Genomic DNA, 20,286 nt, shown 5'->3' on the forward strand with positions numbered 1-20,286 from the left:
GATCCAGGGAATCCAGTGGTACCTCATTTTTGAAAATGAGTCATACGGTTCAAAAGTTGCGTGTGTAAACACAAGTCCAACTTTGACCCATTGGTGGCGCTAGAGTGGTCTAATGGGAGACATGAAACTTGGTGTAGATATAGAAGAAACTGTCCTTAATGAGTGTGCCAAATTTCACAAAAAGTTGTCGATGGGGTCTAGGGGCTGCCATTGACTCCCATGGTACAAGAATTACAAAATATAACTGCAAGCAGTAATGGCGGATTCCTCCAAACACTGCAAACCATTGAACAATGTTTATTCTTGACAAATTGTAACTGTATAGAAGAATGTATGCTGCAGAATTACCAATGGCATACCAAATCTGAAATGCAATACCATCAAGATCCACAAGGGCCTTTATTTCAAGCCAGTAAGTGAAGGAAGGGGGCTTGGTGAGCTTATCCATTCCAGAAAGCCTTGTATCTTTATGCATTAAGGCGTGGCCTGTAGCGCCACCTATGGGTAATGGTGGGCCATTTGTGGTGTGGTAGTTACTCTTGGCCTATACTATTAATGTTTCAGGATTTTAAAAACTTTTTACCACTGCATATAAAATCGAAAATGCAATACCAACAGGATCCACATGGGCTTTGGGTAAAGTGTGGTAGTTACTCTTGGCCTGTACTGTCAATGTGTCAGGATTTGGAGACCTTTTTACTATTGCATACAAAGTAGGAAATGCAATGACACCAAGGTCCTCAAGGGCCTATGCTGATATTCAAGGAATGAGTTGGGGCTTGGTCAGCCCACACAGTCCTGATATGTTGCGTGTATGTCTTGCCAAGCCCGCGCGTGTCAAGGGAAGAATGAGTGTGTGAGAATTTGGAGCATGCGCGGGGAGGAGCAGGGGACACATTTCATTGTAAATTTCCCTAGAAATTAGCCAAGCATGCATGTTTCAAAGATTCACCAAAAATCGACCTTTCATCTTAGAGTCAACTTTTTCTCAGATTTGTGTACTAAACATTCTCAAGAGTCTTCATATGAACTTGTTTGACTGGCTTACATGTAAAGCATTGCGAACCATTGAAAAATGTATATTCTTGACAAATTGTAACTGTATAGAAAAATCAATGCTGCAGAATTTCCAATGGGATACCAAATCTGAAATGCAATAACATCAAGATCCACAAGGGCCTTTATTTCAAGCCAAGAAGTGAAGTGCTTTAATCTTCACAAGAAGTGAAGTGCTTTGTGCTTTAAGGCGTGGCCTGTAGCGACACCTATTGGTAATGGTGGGCCATTTGTGGTGTGGTAGTTACTCTTGGCCTATACTATCAATGTTTCAGGATGTTTTTAACTTTTTACCATTGCATACAAAATCGGAAAAATATACCAACAATATCCACATGGGCTTTTGTTAAAGTGTTGTTGTTACTGTTGGCCTTTACTATCAATATTTCAGGATTTGGAGAACTTTTTACCATGGCAAACAAAATCTGAAATGCAATACCATCAAGATCCACAAGGCCTTTGCAAAAGACCAAGGAATGAGTGGGGGCTTGGTAAGCCCACACTCTCCTGAAATGTTGCGTGTGCGTCTTGCCAAGCCCGCGCGTGTGTCAAGGGAAGACCTATGGGTAATAGTGGGCCATTTGTGGTGTGGTAGTTACTCTTGGTCTATACTATCAATGTTTCAGGATTTTTATAACTTTTTACCATTGTATACAAAATCGGAAAAGCAATACCAACAAGATCCACATGGGCTTTTTGTTAAACTGTTTCTTTGCCTATACTATCTATGTTTCAGGATTTTGAGACCTTTTTACCATTGCATACAAAATCGGAAATGCAATACCATCAAGATCCACATGGGCCTTTTTTCAAGCCAATACGTGAAGGGAGGGGGCTTGGTGAACCTATCCATTCCAGAAAGCCTTGTATCTTTGTGCTTTTGGGCGTGGCCTATAGCGCCACCTATGGGTAATGGTGGGCCATTTGAGGTGTGGTATTTACTCTTGGTCTATACTATCAATGTTTCAGGATTTGAGACCTTTTTACCATTGCATACAAAATCGGAAATGCAATACCATCAAGAGCCACATGGGCCTTTGCTAAAGACCAAGGAATGAGTGGGGGCTTGGTCAGCCCACACTCTCCTGAAATGTTGCGTGTGCGTCTTGGCCGCGCGTGTGTCAAGGGAAGGCTGAGTGTGTGTGAGATTTTGGAGCACGCGCGGGGAGGAGCAGGGGAGACATTCATTGGAAATTTGCCTAGAAATTAGCCAAGCAAGCATGTTTCAAATATTCACCAAAAATCGACCTTTCATCTTACAGTCAACTTTTTCACAGATTTGTGTTATGAACATTCTCAAGAGTCTTCATATGAACTTGTGATTGAATCAGAGTATCAGTTTTTGACTGGCTGATGTGCAAAGCATTATTTTAGCGTTAGCGATAAGTTCAATTTGATTTATATCAATCATTTTTAGAGATATGAATTTGCCTTTGCACATGGTAATATGTTGTAGTGTCTTCCTCCGATCTACCAAGTTTAGTGTTGATATCTCAAAGATTTGCTGAGACATGACTTCACATCCTGTTTGGCGGCTTTTCTGATGAATTTGATTGGCTGTACCGGACAGACGGTTATGAGGATCAAAATTCCTTTGATAACTTTTGTGAGGCTTGGTTTGAAGATCATCTCTGGTGATTTTGAAGAATATATGACAAAAATTGTAGGAGGAGTAGGCTTTCAAAGGTTTTTGATAAAACCGGAAATGGCGGGAAATCTATATAACCGGAAATTAACGCCATGGTGTGCGTTGAACTCGGCTTGATCCAGGGAATCCAATGGTACCTCATTTTTGAAAATTAGTCATACGGTTCAAAAGTTGCGTGTGTAAACACAAGTCCAACTTTGACCCATTGGTGGCGCTAGAGTGGTCTAATGGGAGACATGAAACTTGGTGTAGGTATAGAAGAAACTGTCCTTAATGAGTGTGCCAAATTTCACAAAAAGTTGTCGATGGGGTCTAGGGGCTGCCATTGACTCCCATGGTACAAGAATTACAAATAATAAAACCACCAATAACAATAGGTTTCCTCCTTACGGAGGAATCCTAAATATAACTGCAAGCAGTAATGGCGGATTCCTCCAAACACTGCGAACCATTGAAAAATGTTTATTTTTGACAAATTGTAACTGTATAGAAAAATGTATGCTGCAGAATTACCAATGGCATACCAAATCTGAAATGCAATACCATCAAGATCCACAAGGGCCTTTATTTCAAGCCAGTAAGTGAAGGAAGGGGGCTTGGTGAGCTTATCCATTCCAGAAAGCCTTGTATCTTTATGCATTAAGGCGTGGCCTGTAGCGCCACCTATGGGTAATGGTGGACCATTTGTGGTGTGGTAGTTACTCTTGGCCTATACTATTAATGTTTCAGGATTTTAAAAACTTTTTACCATTGCATATAAAATCGGAAATGCAATACCAACAGGATCCACATGGGCTTTGGGTAAAGTGTGGTAGTTACTCTTGGCCTGTACTGTCAATGTGTCAGGATTTGGAGACCTTTTTACTATTGCATACAAAGTAGGAAATGCAATGACACCAAGGTCCTCAAGGGCCTATGCTGATATTCAAGGAATGAGTGGGGGCTTGGTCAGCCCACACAGTCCTGATATGTTGCGTGTGTGTCTTGCCAAGCCCGCGCGTGTCAAGGGAAGAATGAGTGTCTGAGAATTTGGAGCATGCGCGGGGAGGAGCAGGGGACACATTTCATTGTAAATTTCCCTAGAAATTAGCCAAGCATGCATGTTTCAAAGATTCACCAAAAATCGACCTTTCATCTTAGAGTCAACTTTTTCTCAGATTTGTGTACGAAACATTCTCAAGAGTCTTCATATGAACTTGTTTGACTGGCTTACGTGTAAAGCATTGCGAACCATTGAAAAATGTATATTCTTGACAAATTGTAACTGTATAGAAAAATCAATGCTGCAGAATTTCCAATGGGATACCAAATCTGAAATGCAATAACATCAACATCCACAAGGGCCTTTATTTCAAGCTAAGAAGTGAAGCGCTTTAATCTTCACAAGAAGTGAAGTGCTTTGTGCTTTAGGGCGTGGCCTGTAGCGACACCTATTGGTAATGGTGGGCCATTTGTGGTGTGGTAGTTACTCTTGGCCTATACTATCAATGTTTCAGGATGTTTTTAACTTTTTACCATTGCATACAAAATCGGAAATGCAATACCAACAAGATCCACATGGGCTTTTGTTAAAGTGTTGTTGTTACTCTTGGCCTTTACTATCAATGTTTCAGGATTTGGAGAACTTTTTACCATGGCAAACAAAATCTGAAATGCAATACCATCAAGATCCACAAGGCCTTTGCAAAAGACCAAGGAATGAGTGGGGGCTTGGTAAGCCCACACTCTCCTGAAATGTTGCGTGTGCGTCTTGCCAATCCCGCGCGTGTGTCAGGGGAAGACCTATGGGTAATAGTGGGCCATTTGTGGTGTGGTAGTTACTCTTGGTCTATACTATCAATGTTTCAGGATTTTTATAACTTTTTACCATTGTATACAAAATCGGAAAAGCAATACCAACAAGATCCACATGGGCTTTTTGTTAAAGTGTTTCTTTGCCTATACTATCTATGTTTCAGGATTTTGAGACCTTTTTACCATTGCATACAAAATCGGAAATGCAATACCATCAAGAGCCACATGGGCCTTTTTTTCAAGCCAATAAGTGAAGGGAGGGGGCTTGGTGAGCCTATCCATTCCAGAAAGCCTTGTATATTTGTGCTTTTTGGCGTGGCCTGTAGCGCCACCTATGGGTAATGGTGGGCCATTTGTGGTGTGGTAGTTACTCTTGGTCTATACTATCAATGTTTCAGGATTTTTATAACTTTTTACCATTGCATACAAAATCGGAAATGCAATACCAACAAGATCCACATGGGCTTTTGTTAAAGTGTTTCTCGGCCTACACTATCAATGTTTCAGGATTTGAGACCTTTTTACCATTGCATACAAAATCGGAAATGCAATACCATCAAGAGCCACATGGGCCTTTGCTAAAGACCAAGGAATGAGTGGGGGCTTGGTCAGCCCACACTCTCCTGAAATGTTGCGTGTGCGTCTTGGCCGCGCGTGTGTCAAGGGAAGGCTGAGTGTGTGTGAGATTTTGGAGCACGCGCGGGGAGGAGCAAGGGAGACATTCATTGGAAATTTGCCTAGAAATTAGCCAAGCAAGCATGTTTCAAATATTCACCAAAAATCGACCTTTCATCTTACAGTCAACTTTTTCACAGATTTGTGTTATGAACATTCTCAAGAGTTTTCATATGAACTTGTGATTGAATCAGAGTATCAGTTTTTGAATGGCTGATGTGTAAAGCATAATTTTAGCGTTAGCGATAAGTTCAATTTGCTTTATATCAATCATTTTTTGAGATATGAATTTGCCTTTGCACATGGTAACATGTTGTAGTGTCTTCCTCCGATCTACCAAGTTTAGTGTTGATATCTCAAAGATTTGCTGAGACATGACTTCACATCCTGTTTTGCGGCTTTTCTGATGAATTTGATTGGCTGTACCGGACAGACGGTTATGAGGATCAAAATTCCTTTGATAACTTTTGTGAGGCTTGGTCTGAAGATCACCTCTGGTGATTTTGAAGAAGATATGACAAAAATTGTAGGAGGAGTAGGCTTTCAAAGGTTTTTGATAAAACCGGAAATGGCGGGAAATCTATATAACCGGAAATTAACGCCATGGTGTGCGTTGAACTCGGCTTGATCCAGGGAATCCAATGGTACCTCATTTTTGAAAATGAGTCATACGGTTCAAAAGTTGCGTGTGTAAACACAAGTCCAACTTTGACCCATTGGTGGCGCTAGAGTGGTCTAATGGGAGACATGAAACTTGGTGTAGGTATAGAAGAAACTGTCCTTAATGAGTGTGCCAAATTTCACAAAAAGTTGTCGATGGGGTCTAGGGGCTGCCATTGACTCCCATGGTACAAGAATTACAAATAATAAAACCACCAATAACAATAGGTTTCCTCCTTACGGAGGAATCCTAAATATAACTGCAAGCAGTAATGGCGGATTCCTCCAAACACTGCGAACCATTGAAAAATGTTTATTCTTGACAAATTGTAACTGTATAGAAAAATGTATGCTGCAGAATTACCAATGGCATACCAAATCAGAAATACCATCAAGATCCACAAGGGCCTTTATTTCAAGCCAGTAAGTGAAGGAAGGGGGCTTGGTGAGCTTATCCATTCTAGAAAGCCTTGTATCTTTATGCATTAAGGCGTGGCCTGTAGCGCCACCTATGGGTAATGGTGGGCCATTTGTGGTGTGGTAGTTACTCTTGGTCTATACTATCAATGTTTCAGGATTTTTATAACTTTTTACCATTGTATACAAAATCGGAAATGCAATACCAACAAGATCCACATGGGCTTTTGTTAAAGTGTTTCTCGGCCTACACTATCAATGTTTCAGGATTTGAGACCTTTTTACCATTGCATACAAAATCGGAAATGCAATACCATCAAGAGCCACATGGGCCTTTGCTAAAGACCAAGGAATGAGTGGGGGCTTGGTCAGCCCACACTCTCCTGAAATGTTGCGTGTGCGTCTTGGCCGCGCGTGTGTCAAGGGAAGGCTGAGTGTGTGTGTGAGATTTTGGAGCACGCGCGGGGAGGAGCAGGGGAGACATTCATTGGAAATTTGCCTAGAAATTAGCCAAGCAAGCATGTTTCAAATATTCACCAAAAATCTACCTTTCATCTTACAGTCAACTTTTTCACAGATTTGTGTTATGAACATTCTCAAGAGTCTTCATATGAACTTGTGATTGAATCAGAGTATCAGTTTTTGACTGGCTGATGTGTAAAGCATTATTTTAGCGTTAGCGATAAGTTCAATTTGATTTATATCAATCATTTTTAGAGATATGAATTTGCCTTTGCACATGGTAATATGTTGTAGTGTCTTTCTCCGATCTACCAAGTTTAGTGTTGATATCTCAAAGATTTGCTGAGACATGACTTCACATCCTGTTTGGCGGCTTTTCTGATGAATTTGATTGGCTGTACCGGACAGACGGTTATGAGGATCAAAATTCCATTGATAACTTTTGTGAGGCTTGGTCTGAAGATCATCTCTGGTGATTTTGAAGAAGATATGACAAAAATTGTAGGAGGAGTAGGCTTTCAAAGGTTTTTGATAAAACCGGAAATGGCGGGAAATCTATATAACCGGAAATTAACGCCATGGTGTGCGTTGAACTCGGCTTGATCCAGGGAATCCAATGGTACTTCATTTTTGAAAATGAGTCATACGGTTCAAAAGTTGCGCGTGTAAACACAAGTCCAACTTTGACCCATTGGTGGCGCTAGAGTGGTCTAATGGGAGACATGAAACTTGGTGTAGGTATAGAAGAAACTGTCCTTAATGAGTGTGCCAAATTTCACAAAAAGTTGTCGATGGGGTCTAGGGGCTGCCATTGACTCCCATGGTACAAGAATTACAAATAATAAAACCACCAATAACAATAGGTTTCCTCCTTACGGAGGAATCCTAAATATAACTGCAAGCAGTAATGGCGGATTCCTCCAAACATTGTGAACCATTGATTTTTTTTAATTCTTGACAAATTGTAACTGTATAGAAAAATCAATGCTGCTGACTTACCAAGGGGATACCAAATCTGACCAATTCCAAATATAGCTGCAAGCAGCAATGAGGTGGCCAAGCAGTCAAATAACCCAGAAAACATTTTAGACATCCTCAGAAGAGGGTAACAAGTACACGCAGCAAGTTTGGTGTGAATCCATCAAAGATTTGCTGAGATACAACCCAACTTCCTGTTTGCTGGCTTAACGGCACATTTTGATTGCCTGTACCGAAAAAACGGTTTCGAAAATCAGAAAACCATGTGTTAGCTTTTGTGAGGCTTGGTCTGAAGATAATCTCTGCTAAATTTGGTGAAGATTTGACAACATGTGTAGGAGGAGTACAGAAAAAACGTTTTTCATTGAATTCAAAATGGCGGCCGCATAAATTCGGCTATTATCACAAATTATTATGAGTCACACACGGGATGTCCCAAGATATCATGAGACAAAGGAATCACTCAATAAAGGCAAACAAATCAATAGTTATTGGCCAAAACACATTTTTGCTTCCTGCGGCCACGCCCAGTGATCACATGACACCAAATTGTCTAGATATCCTCAGAAGAGGGTTCCGAGTCATCATACCAAGTTTGGTGTTGATATCTTGAAGATTTGCTGAGATATGACTTCACTTCCTGTTTGGCTGCTTTTCTGCTGAATTTGATTGGCTGTACCGGACAAACGGTTGTGAGGATCACAATTCTAATTGATAACTTTTGTGAGGCTTGGTCTGAAAATCATCTCTGGTCATTTTGAAGAAGTTTTGACAAAAATTGTAGGAGGAGTAGGCTTTCAAAGGTTTTTGATAAAACCGGAAATAGCGGAAAATCTATATAACCGGAAATTGACGTCATAGGGTGCGTTGAACTCGGCTTGATCCAGGGAATCCAATGGTACTTCATTTGTGAAAATCGGTCTTACGGTTCAAAAGTTGCGTGTGTAAACACAAGTCCAACTTTGACCCGTTGGTGGCGCTAGAGTGGTCTAATGGGAGACATGAAACTTGGTGTAAGTATAGAAGTAACTGTCCTTAATGAGTGTGCCAAATTTCTCAAAAAGTTACCATATGGTTCTAGGGGCTGCCATTGACTTCCATGGCACTAGAATTAAAAAAAAAAGAACTAGAGAGCATACAATTTCTGGGGAAATTGTGAGGGTGTGCTTGTGGCTGCCCCAGCTTTCCATACACTCCTGGTGTTTACATATTTCAAAAAGCATTAAAGTGTATGACTACAGTTCTGACCATTGTGTTCCCTTGATAATAAGTTTGTAAAAATGACATGCATCACTCAGATGGAGGAGAGGTGATACTGGTTGGTTGGAAGAGAAGGAGGCCAAATGTAGCTCATGAAGATGCAGCGCTAGATAACTTATTAAATTGTAATCAGATATAAACAACTTGTTGGTTGCCCTATTATGTCCTATTATCCTCCTATCATCGCCCTATTATGTAATTTGAACGCCCTGAACGGCATCATTTGAGTAATGAGGGCAAGCGTAGGCTTATTGATTACTTAAAAAACGTTAAGTTTCATTATGCATCATAGAGGAGCCTAGTTAGAGAAGGATTTAGCAGTTTAATATTAGAAGCCTATTTTATTAATAATTTTCAGAGTAACCTCAAACCTTTCTTTTGTTTCTTTGACCTTACATTTTCTTTGAGGGCTTAGTGGTCTCGGTTTAACATCATTATTTATAGCGACATAATTACCGGACACTGTTAGCTCGCAATGTAGACAAAGAATGCCCCTGCAACAAAGTTGTAACTTGGTAACAAGTAGCCAGCTAGAAACCGAGCAGAAGTTTGTAGCCATATAAAGGCCTATAAATATAGGCTACTTGATTTGGCTGCAAGATTCGCTGATTTTGAGTGTCCAAGATATGATGGATTCTGATCTGGATCAACAGTCTAGCCATGTAGCTAAGGCTTGTCCGGGAAGAGTACATTTTTTTTTTACGGCAAGTCTGGAAGATCAATTTAGGCTAGTGCTACTTGCCCCGATGCACTGGACAAGTTATTAAAACTCAAACAAAATAAAATGCAATGTTAGGCCTACTTCACGTTATGTGCCACTCGTTACGTCTATCGATTTTATTTGAGCGAATTCTGCATCAGTAAAACCACCAACCCAAGATCTCTACAGACCAGCTAATTTCCTGCTCAACACTTCAACGGGGGCTTATTACTTGAAAGATGAATTAGGCTATTTACGGTCGTCTCAGTTACACCATGAGGGGTGGGAAATACTGTGATTTGCTTAAGAAGGCAAATGGCTAGTAAAACATAACATTTCATAATAATTTCAATAAATCAAGCAGCGCAGCAAGACCCAGTAAAATGTATATCCTACAGCTAAGCAAGGCTGAAGCAGGCTGACATTAATTATTTTCATGAACAGACAAAGTTTTGACATTGACAAAGTTTAGGCTGTGGCAATGAAGTTCAGGTTAGTAGTCAGATACTTTCACCTATTGAAAAACTTTTGAGTAAGGGGAAAGCCAAACATGTTCCGTCGCCGTTTGACTTTCTAAACATCTCTAAAGAGATGTTTTTGTTAGCTACTCATTAGTGTCTCGGGTAGGCTACAGCGTTGCAGTGAGCCGCCACACTGATTTGAAACCACAGGTAATGGTCATTTCACCAACAAATCGTTTATTAATGTCAAAATAAATCCTACAACAAAAACGTATTTGTGAGGAATGTTTATTTTAACGATTGAAAACAGATGCATCATGACCACTGTAGTATGTGTTGCCCAAGCAACAGAGGCTAATGTCATGATGCTAATGCTTCAGTGAAATAGTAGACTACCGTTTCCGAAAGTAGATGTGGGCCTACTTACTTAATAATATCAGCTAATATTGTACATTACATTTCACAATTATGTTTCACACCACAAAGTAAAATGATTAAATATCACCCTGGCCTCTTTGCTTGTGGCGTTTCTGCAGCTGCCTTGCAGATTAGTATCCCCCAAGTTAACAGATGGGAAACTAATGTTCTGCTAGAGATAGTCACGCGAGTTTTCGTGACGTTGGTGACGTTAGTGGCGTCAGTGACTGTGGCTAGCAAGTTAGCCACCGTTAGCTTCACTTTTTGCCACAAAAACGTAATTTCTACTTAAACCGTGCAATGGAACATATATCCCAATACAACCAACGCAATCGCTACCGAGACGAACCTTTTGACATCGTCGTTGTCTATGTAGTCCAAATATTGAGGCATCCTTAGGGGGGCGAAAAGAAACAATGAATAATAAATAATATATATGTGAGATAACAATGGTTTGTGCTCGCCGAAGGCAAGCACACCCCAATAAAACTAACAATAACAATAGGTTTCCTCCTTACGGAGGAATCCTACATATAGCTGCAAGCAGCAATGTGGTGGCCAAGCAGTCAAATGACCCATAAAACACTTTAGAAATCCTCAGAACAGGCTTCCGAGTGCATGCAGCAAGTTTGGTGTGAATCCATCAAAGATTTGCTGAGATACGACCCAACTTCCTGTTGGCTGGCTTAATGGCACATTTTGACTGCCTGTACCGGGCAAACCGTTCTGAAAATCAGAAAATCATGTGAACCCCTTTGTGAGGCTTGGTTTGAAGATACTCTCTGCCAAATTTGGTGAAGATTGGACTACATGTGTAGGAGGAGTAAAGAAAAAAAGTTTTTCAATGAATTCAAAATGGCGGCAGGATCAATTCGGCTACTATCACAAGTTATCATATATCACACACGGGACGTCCCAACATATCATGAGACAAAGGAATCACTTAATAAAAGCAAACAAATCAACAGTTATTGGCCAAAACACATTTTTGCTTCCTGTGGCCACGCCCAGTGATCACATGACACCAAATTAATTGGACAGCCTCAGAAGAGGGTTCCGAGTCATTATATTAAGTTTGGTGTTGATTTCTCAAAGATTTGCTGAGATATGACCCAACTTCCTGTTTGGTTGCTTTGTTGCCGATTTTGATTGGCAGTACCGGACAAACGGTTTTGAAAATCAAAGATCCTTTGATAAATTCTGTGAGGATTGGTCTGATGATAATGTGTGCCAATTCTGGGGAAGATTTGACAAAAATAGAAGTAGTTGAAGCGAAACAACGTGTTTCCTTAAAATTCAAAATGGTGGAAAATCTATATAACCGGAAATTGACGTCATAGGGTGTGTTGAACTCGTCTTGATCCAGGGAATCCAACGGTACCTCATAATTGAAAATCGGTCATACGGTTCAAAAGTTACATGTGTAAACACAAGTCCAATTTTGACCAGTTGGTGGCGCTAGAGTGCTCCAATGAGAGACATGAAACTTGGTGAATATAAAGAGGGGACTGTGCTTAATGAGTGTGCCAAATTTCACAACTTTTTACCATACGGTTCTAGGGGCTGCCATAGACTCCAGTAATGGCGGATTCCTCCAAACACTGCGAACCATTGAAAAATGTTTATTCTTGACAAATTGTAACTGTATAGAAAAATGTATGCTGCAGAATTACCAATGGCATACCAAATCTGAAATGCAATACCATCAAGATCCACAAGGGCCTTTATTTCAAGCCAGTAAGTGAAGGAAGGGGGCTTGGTGAGCTTATCCATTCCAGAAAGCCTTGTATCTTTATGCATTAAGGCGTGGCCTGTAGCGCCATCTATGGGTAATGGTGGGCCATTTGTGGTGTGGTAGTTACTCTTGGCCTATACTATTAATGTTTCAGGATTTTAAAAACTTTTTACCATTGCATATAAAATTGGAAATGCAATACCAACAGGATCCACATGGGCTTTGGGTAAAGTGTGGTAGTTACTCTTGGCCTGTACTGTCAATGTGTCAGGATTTGGCGACCTTTTTACTATTGCATACAAAGTAGGAAATGCAATGACACGAAGGTCCTCAAGGGCCTATGCTGATATTCAAGGAATGAGTGGGGGCTTGGTCAGCCCACACAGTCCTGATATGTTGCGTGTGTGTCTTGCCAAGCCCGCGCGTGTCAAGGGAAGAATGAATGTGTGAGAATTTGGAGCATGCGCGGGGAGGAGCAGGGGACACATTTCATTGTAAATTTCCCTAGAAATTAGCCAAGCATGCATGTTTCAAAGATTCACCAAAAATCGACCTTTCATCTTAGAGTCAACTTTTTCTCAGATTTGTGTACTAAACATTCTCAAGATTCTTCATATGAACTTGTTTGACTGGCTTACGTGTAAAGCATTGCGAACCATTGAAAAATGTATATTGTTGACAAATTGTAACTGTATAGAAAAATCAATGCTGCAGAATTTCCAATGGGATACCAAATCTGAAATGCAATAACATCAAGATCCACAAGGGCCTTTATTTCAAGCCAAAAAGTGAAGTGCTTTAATCTTCACAAGAAGTGAAGTGCTTTGTGCTTTAGGGCGTGGCCTGTAGCGACACCTATTGGTAATGGTGGGCCATTTGTGGTGTGGTAGTTACTCTTGGCCTATACTATCAATGTTTCAGGATGTTTTTAACTTTTTACCATTGCATACAAAATCGGAAATGCAATACCAACAAGATCCACATGGGCTTTTGTTAAAGTGTTGTTGTTACTGTTGGCCTTTACTATCAATGTTTCAGGATTTGGAGAACTTTTTACCATGGCAAACAAAATCTGAAATGCAATACCATCAAGATCCACAAGGCCTTTTCAAAAGACCAAGGAATGAGTGGGGGCTTGGTAAGCCCACACTCTCCTGAAATGTTGCGTGTGCGTCTTGCCAAGCCCGCGCGTGTGTCAAGGGAAGACCTATGGGTAATAGTGGGCCATTTGTGGTGTGGTAGTTACTCTTGGTCTATACTATCAATGTTTCAGGATTTTTATTACTTTTTACCATCGTCGTCGTCATCTTCCGCTTGTCCGGGGATCGGGTCGCGGGGGCAACGACCTAAGCAGGGAGGCCCAGGCTTCCCTCTCCCCGGCCACTTCCACCACCTCTTCCTGGGGGACCCCGAGGCGTTCCCAGGCCAGCCGAGTGACATAGTCCCTCCAGCGTGTCCTGGGTCTTCCCCGGGGCCTCTTCCCAGTGGGACGTGCCCGGAACACCTCACCAGGGAGGCGTCCAGGAGGCATCCTAATCAGATGCCCGAGCCACCTCAGCTGGCTCCTCTCGACGCGGAGGAGCAGCGGTTCTACTCTGAGCCCCTCCCGGATGACCGAGCTTCTCACCCTATCTCTAAGGGAGAGCCCGGACACCCTGCGGAGGAAGCTCATTTCGGCCGCTTGTATTCGCGATCTCGTTCTTTCGGTCACTACCCATAGTTCGTGACCATAGGTGAGGGTAGGAACGTAGATCGACTGGTAAATAGAGAGCTTCGCCTTTCAACTCAGCTCCTTCTTCACCACGACGGACCGATGCAGAGCCCGCATCACTGCGGACGCCGCACCGATCCGCCTGTCGACCTCGCGCTCCATTCTTCCCTCACTCGTGAACAAGACCCCGAGATACTTGAACTCCTCCACTTGGTTCAGGATCTCCTCCCCGACCCGGAGATGGCACTCCACCCTTTTCCGGTCGATAACCATGGCCTCAGATTTGGAGGTGCTGATTCGCATCCCAGCCGCTTCACATTCGGTTGCGAACCGCTCCAGTGAGAGCTGAAGGTCACGGCCCGATGAAGCCAACAGGACCACATCATCTGCAAAAAGCAGCGACCCGATCCTGAGGTCACCAAACCGGACCCCCTCAACACCCTGGCTGCGCCTAGAAATCCTGTCCATATAGGTAATGAACAGAATCGGTGACATAGGGCAGCCCTGGCGGAGTCCAACCCTCACCGGAAACAAGTTCGACTTACTACCGGCAATGCGGACCAAACTCTGGCACCGGTCGTACAGGGACCGGACAGCCCCTATCAGGGAATCCTGTACCCCGTACTCTCGGAGCACCCCCCACATGAGCCCCCGAGGGACACGGTCGAACGCCTTTTCCAAATCCACAAAACATGTGTAGACTGGTTGGGCGAACTCCCATGTACCCTCCAGGACTCCGCGGAGGGTATAGAGCTGGTCCACTGTTCCACGGCCAGGACGAAAACCACATTGCTCCTCCTGAATCCGAGGTTCGACAATCCGGCGGACCCTCCTCTCCAGGACCCCTGAATAGACCTTCCCAGGGAGGCTAAGGAGTGTGATCCCCCTAAAGTTGGAGCACACCCTCCGGTCCCCCTTTTTAAAGAGGGGAACCACCACCCCGGTCTGCCAGTCCAGAGACAGCCCTACAACATCCAGAGCCTTAAGGAACTCCGGGCGGACCTCGTCCACCCCAGGGGCCCTGCCACCGCGGAGCTTTTCAACCACCTCGGCGACCTCGGCCCCAGAGATAGAAGGGCCCCCCCCGATGTCCCCAGACTCTGCCTCCACGTCGGAAAGCGTGTTGGTGGAATTAGGGAGGTCTTCAAAGTATTCCTTCCACCGATCCAGGACGTCCCCCGTCGAAGTCAGCAGCGCACCGTCCCTACCGTATACAGTGTTGACAGAGCACTGCTTCCCCCTCCTGAGTCGCCGGATGGTGGTCCAGAACCTTTTTGAAGCCGTTCAGAAGTCATTCTCCATGGCCTCGCCGAACTCCTCCCATGCCCGGGTTTTTGCCTCCGCGACCGCCAGAGCCGCGTTCCGCTTGGCCTGCCGGTACACATCAGCTGCCTCAGGAGTCCTACCAGCCAATAAAGCCCGATAGGCCTCCTTCTTCAGCTTGACGGCATCCCTCACCTCCGGAGTCCACCACCGGGTCCGAGGGTTACCGCCGCGACATGCACCGACCGCCTTGCGGCCGCAGCTTCGGTCAGCCGCTACTTTTTACCATTGTATACAAAATCGGAAAAGCAATACCAACAAGATCCACATGGGCCTTTTTTTCAAGCCAATAAGTGAAGGGAGGGGGCTTGGTGAGCCTATCCATTCCAGAAAGCCTTGTATCTTTGTGCTTTTGGGCGTGGCCTGTAGCGCCACCTATGGGTAATGGTGGGCCATTTGTGGTGTGGTATTTACTCTTGGTCAATACTATCAATGTTTCAGGATTTGAGACCTTTTTACCATGCATACAAAATCGGAAATGCAATACCATCAAGAGCCACATGGGCCTTTGCTAAAGACCAAGGAATGAGTGGGGGCTTGGTCAGCCCACACTCTCCTGAAATGTTGCGTGTGCGTCTTGGCCGCGCGTGTGTCAAGGGAAGACTGAGTGTGTGTGAGATTTTGGAGCACGCGCGGGGAGGAGCAGGGGAGACATTCATTGGAAATTTGCTTAGAAATTAGCCAAGCAAGCATGTTTCAAATATTCACCAAAAATCGACCTTTCATCTTACAGTCAACTTTTTCACAGATTTGTGTTATGAACATTCTCAAGAGTCTTCATATGAACTTGTGATTGAATCAGAGTATCAGTTTTTGACTGGCTGATGTGTAAAGCATTATTTTAGCTTTAGCGATAAGTTCAATTTGCTTTATATCAATCATTTTTAGAGATATGAATTTGCCTTTGCACATGGTAACATGTTGTAGTGTCTTCCTCCGATCTACCAAGTTTAGTGTTGATATCTCAAAGATTTGCTGAGACATGACTTCACATCCTGTTTGGCGGCTTTTCTGATGAATTTGATTGGCTGTACCAGACAGACGGTTATGAGGATCAAAATTCCTTTGAGAACTTTTGTGAGGCTTGGTCTGAAGATCATCTCTGGTGATTTTGAAGAAGATATGACAAAAATTGTAGGAGGAGTAGGCTTTAAAAGGTTTTTGATAAAACCGGAAATGGCGGCAAATCTATATAACCGGAAATTAACGCCATGGTGTGCGTTGAACTCGGCTTGATCCAGGGAATCCTATGGTACCTCATTTTTGAAAATGAGTCATACGGTTCAAAAGTTGCGTGTGTAAACACAAGTCCAACTTTGACCCGTTGGTGGCGCTAGAGTGCCCAAGTATGGGACATGAAACTTTGTGAATTGGACCAGGGGACTGTCCCCAATGAGTGTGCCAAATTTCAAAACTTTCGACCATGTGCTTATGGGGGCTGCCATAGACACCCAGTCCTAAGAATAATAATAATAATATAGCTGCAAACAGCAATGAAGGGGCCAAGCAGCATTCAATATGGAAATTCAGTAGCTAAAGAAACAAATCATAAAACAGTCATGTCATTTTGAGACAAAATGCACTGGCTAGATGTAGCAGCGTTGTATCTACAAAGCACAATAAATCCACTTCTTCTCGACTATAAATCCCATGACAATGAAATGTTACTGTTACTAATACGATTATACTAATAGACAGCTACAGTGGCATACCTGGTTTCGCTAAACAGATAATCCAGTGTCACGACATGCTTGACAACTGTGGCTGGATTCGATCCTACGACCTTGCGTTCCAAAGCAGCACGTCGTACCCTGGGCCGCGGGCGGGAGCGGAATATAGTTAGTCTTAACTTCCCTTAACTTTCCCCATTCATTCTCTATGGTAGTCCTTAACACTACGGATGTAATATTCTAACGGCCTCTGGTGGCGCTGTTCCGACTTTCCCATAGACACCCATTGTAAAAGAGAGAGGCACTATCTCGTCACTCAGTCAACCTCACTCGAGCCAAAGCACGGCACCTAGAACAGCCAAGATCACCGTTTCATCAGATTTGTCAAAAGCCGATCACTTCTGTCATTTAACACTACACAGTTATATGACTTAGATCATCAGTGAACTGCCGTTTTCTGTTTTTCTTCGTCACTTTTCCTTTTGACTATCAACTTCGATCTGACTGCTAGCGTTTTACAAGTCTCCTCATCAATCATCTAGCGCGAAAAACAGGTACTGTAAATCATATTGTTTTACACAGCCAGCTAATATGTCAGTAACATTTGTAGATGTCTCAAAGTGTATGTAATACGATAGCGTTTTTCTAAACTGTTAGAGCTAACCAGATCACGTAAAACTGTACTGCAGCAGTACGGTGGGGACAGGGGAGCGGAGCGGGATGTATGGGAAAATATCTAGCTTACTGTAATACAGTAACGGTATCATAGCAACAGCAAACACTTTCTGAAGCTCACGTATACTGTATCTAGCTATGATACGACAACAACAAATAGTACACTGGACGATAGCCTACTGTACTGTTGGGAGAAAGCAAGAAATACGCAAAGCAATTAAATACGATCATTTTAGTAGTGATTATGATGATCAAGTACACTACAGTAGCTCACGGTCTATATCTAGCAATCTAACTAGATTACTGTTAGCCTACTGTACAAATGTTACAATAAATGACTTTGTGTGAAGAGGGGAGAGGCTTGGAATGAAGAAGAGAAGTGAACTGTTACTGTACAGCTAGATTTACTCACTGTTAGTTACTGTAACATTCCTGTATTTTAGCAGTAATTTTTTATGTTGCTCATTTGACATGACTACATTACATAAGTATTTCATAAGTAGGCCTACAGTGCAGTGGGCAGTGTTGAAGATATTTAAACAACATTATATGTGTGCTATGTGTATCAGTACTACAGTATTTAAATTAAACAGTCTAGTTTGAAGTATTTCTATAATCCAATGCACATCATGTCTTTTGTACAGATCAAGATGGAGAACTTCAGTTTTTCCCCAGGGAGGATACAGGTGTCCTTCAGAAGAGGCCCATCAGGGCATTTACGACAGGACCCCTCTGAAGCAGCTCAGAGGATCAAAGAGAACCCCTCCCTCCAGGACAAGTCTGCACCTCAAAGGGAAGACTTGGTGAAGACCAACGCACACACTGAGGTGTTTCTGAGAGGGGGGGATGTGTCTGACCGGCTGGAGGTGTTAGGAGAATACATCCTCCAGTTTGGAAATGCAAAGGGAAGTCCTTCAGGTGGCTGCTGGAAAATGATGTAGGCTACACCTTGTACCTCATCAATAAGGTAGAGCAGGAGCAGACAGCCGGGCAGTTCAATCCAGCGGGCCACAGTAAAGACAGCCTACTGTCCTTCCTGGAGTACACCAAAGGCTTCAAGGATATTGAGGACCTCCGGATGTACCTTAAAAAAAGACCTGCTGCACCCGCTGTTGCCTCTGAGGATGACAACCTTGTTGGCTTTGGTGCCAGAGCTAAAAGCACCTGGGGGGAAATTTGGAAAAGCAGAGCTGATGGGTATGCAGCTTTTATAATGGCCAAAAAGTGCGTGCAGCGCAGTAAAATGCACAATCTGCAGCAGTACCTGATAAAGCAAAGCCACCCAACAGCATGCACACTTCCACCCCCAAATGTTGCAGCCTCAAGCTCATTCACCTCAACACCTGCCCCTGATCTTCCAGGTCTGTTCATAACACAAATCTGGACATGAAACAAATGGACACTTCTCTAATTGTTGTAAATGTATTTATGTATTTATTTTCCCATAAAAATGGTAATGTTCTCCTTGTTTTATGTCACAGTCATGGAAGATGATATGGATCTGGAGAGGGCCATGCTGAGTCTGTCTCCTTCCAAGTTAGACACTCAGCTGAGTGAGTATGCTAAAGGAACATGTCCGTACTTATATTGGTCACTTACAGACAAGTGATGATTGATTATTTAATGGTATTGCTCTTTTTCTCTATTCGTTCAGTCTCACCAGCAGCAGTAGTGGCAGCTGTAACACCTGCTTCATCCACAACTAAAGGTTTACCATCAGTTTGGGAGGATAATTTTGTGATTCACAGAATTAATCTGCCATTATTGAGTTTTAATATGCTTGTTTGTTATTTTGGTCGCGTTCTGGCCTGTTCTGATGCTTGTGTTCTTTTGTTCTACTTGTTCTACTGTTCTAAGGATGTAACATGTCAGCGATGAGGGTAAGTGTTCATATGAGTTCTATTTGTGCATGCTTTCTATAAAGCTTTCATGGGTTTGGCGTGTCAATTAGTCCGGGATGAGTAAGTGTAGTGCCCTTTGATTTAAATAAAATACATAATTTAGTTAAACTCAGTTTCCTCTCCTGTGAAATCATCATGCCAAACCTTTGACTGTTTACACATGTTGGTATTGTCACTGTGCTCTACTTGCTTTCTGTCTTAGATTCCATATGAAAATGTATATAAAACCTTTTATATTTATTTGATAAAAAAAAAAACACTTAAATCTCAAGTAATCAGGCAACATGTACATCTGTTATTATGACAATAGCAAGTTAAGGCAACAGTGACTGTAGCCAATTACAATTAACAATAAGTTAGTTACCAGACTGTAGTGAGGGGTCAGATAATAACACTTTATTTTCCTTAACAGTGGGAAGCAAACCAACAGCTACACTATCGAGCCCAGCTGACTGCCTCGCTAGTGCTTCTCCTTTGAAAGGTCCATATCTATATGTTATTTATATGTATATCTGTATATTATATTTATTATAGTTACAAACATGTTTCCCTGTTATGTTTAATTAATTATTGTTTCATTTGCATCAGTGCCCTCAGCTCAGGTGAAGGTGCCTTTACCAGTGCCTCCCCAGCTGCTCGCCATGGCTCCATCCTTGATCTCACAGCCTCGGCCACGTGAGCCTGCAGTGTCAGAACAAAGTATGTCAACACAGACACACACACATACCCTGCAGTCAAAATAG

The 20,286-nt window shown here is 42.7% G+C and overlaps 1 pseudogene; it reads left to right on the forward strand.

Annotated features, from left to right (window-relative positions):
- Window positions 1-18,292: 18,292 nt before the first annotated feature.
- Window positions 18,293-20,242, forward strand: LOC146219487 (uncharacterized; annotated as a pseudogene).
- The last annotated feature ends 44 nt before the right edge of the window (window positions 20,243-20,286 follow it).

Source organism: Hypomesus nipponensis, chromosome 28 (assembly GCF_054491055.1).
Source record: "Hypomesus nipponensis isolate SF chromosome 28, ASM5449105v1, whole genome shotgun sequence".
NCBI lineage: Eukaryota > Metazoa > Chordata > Actinopteri > Osmeriformes > Osmeridae > Hypomesus > Hypomesus nipponensis.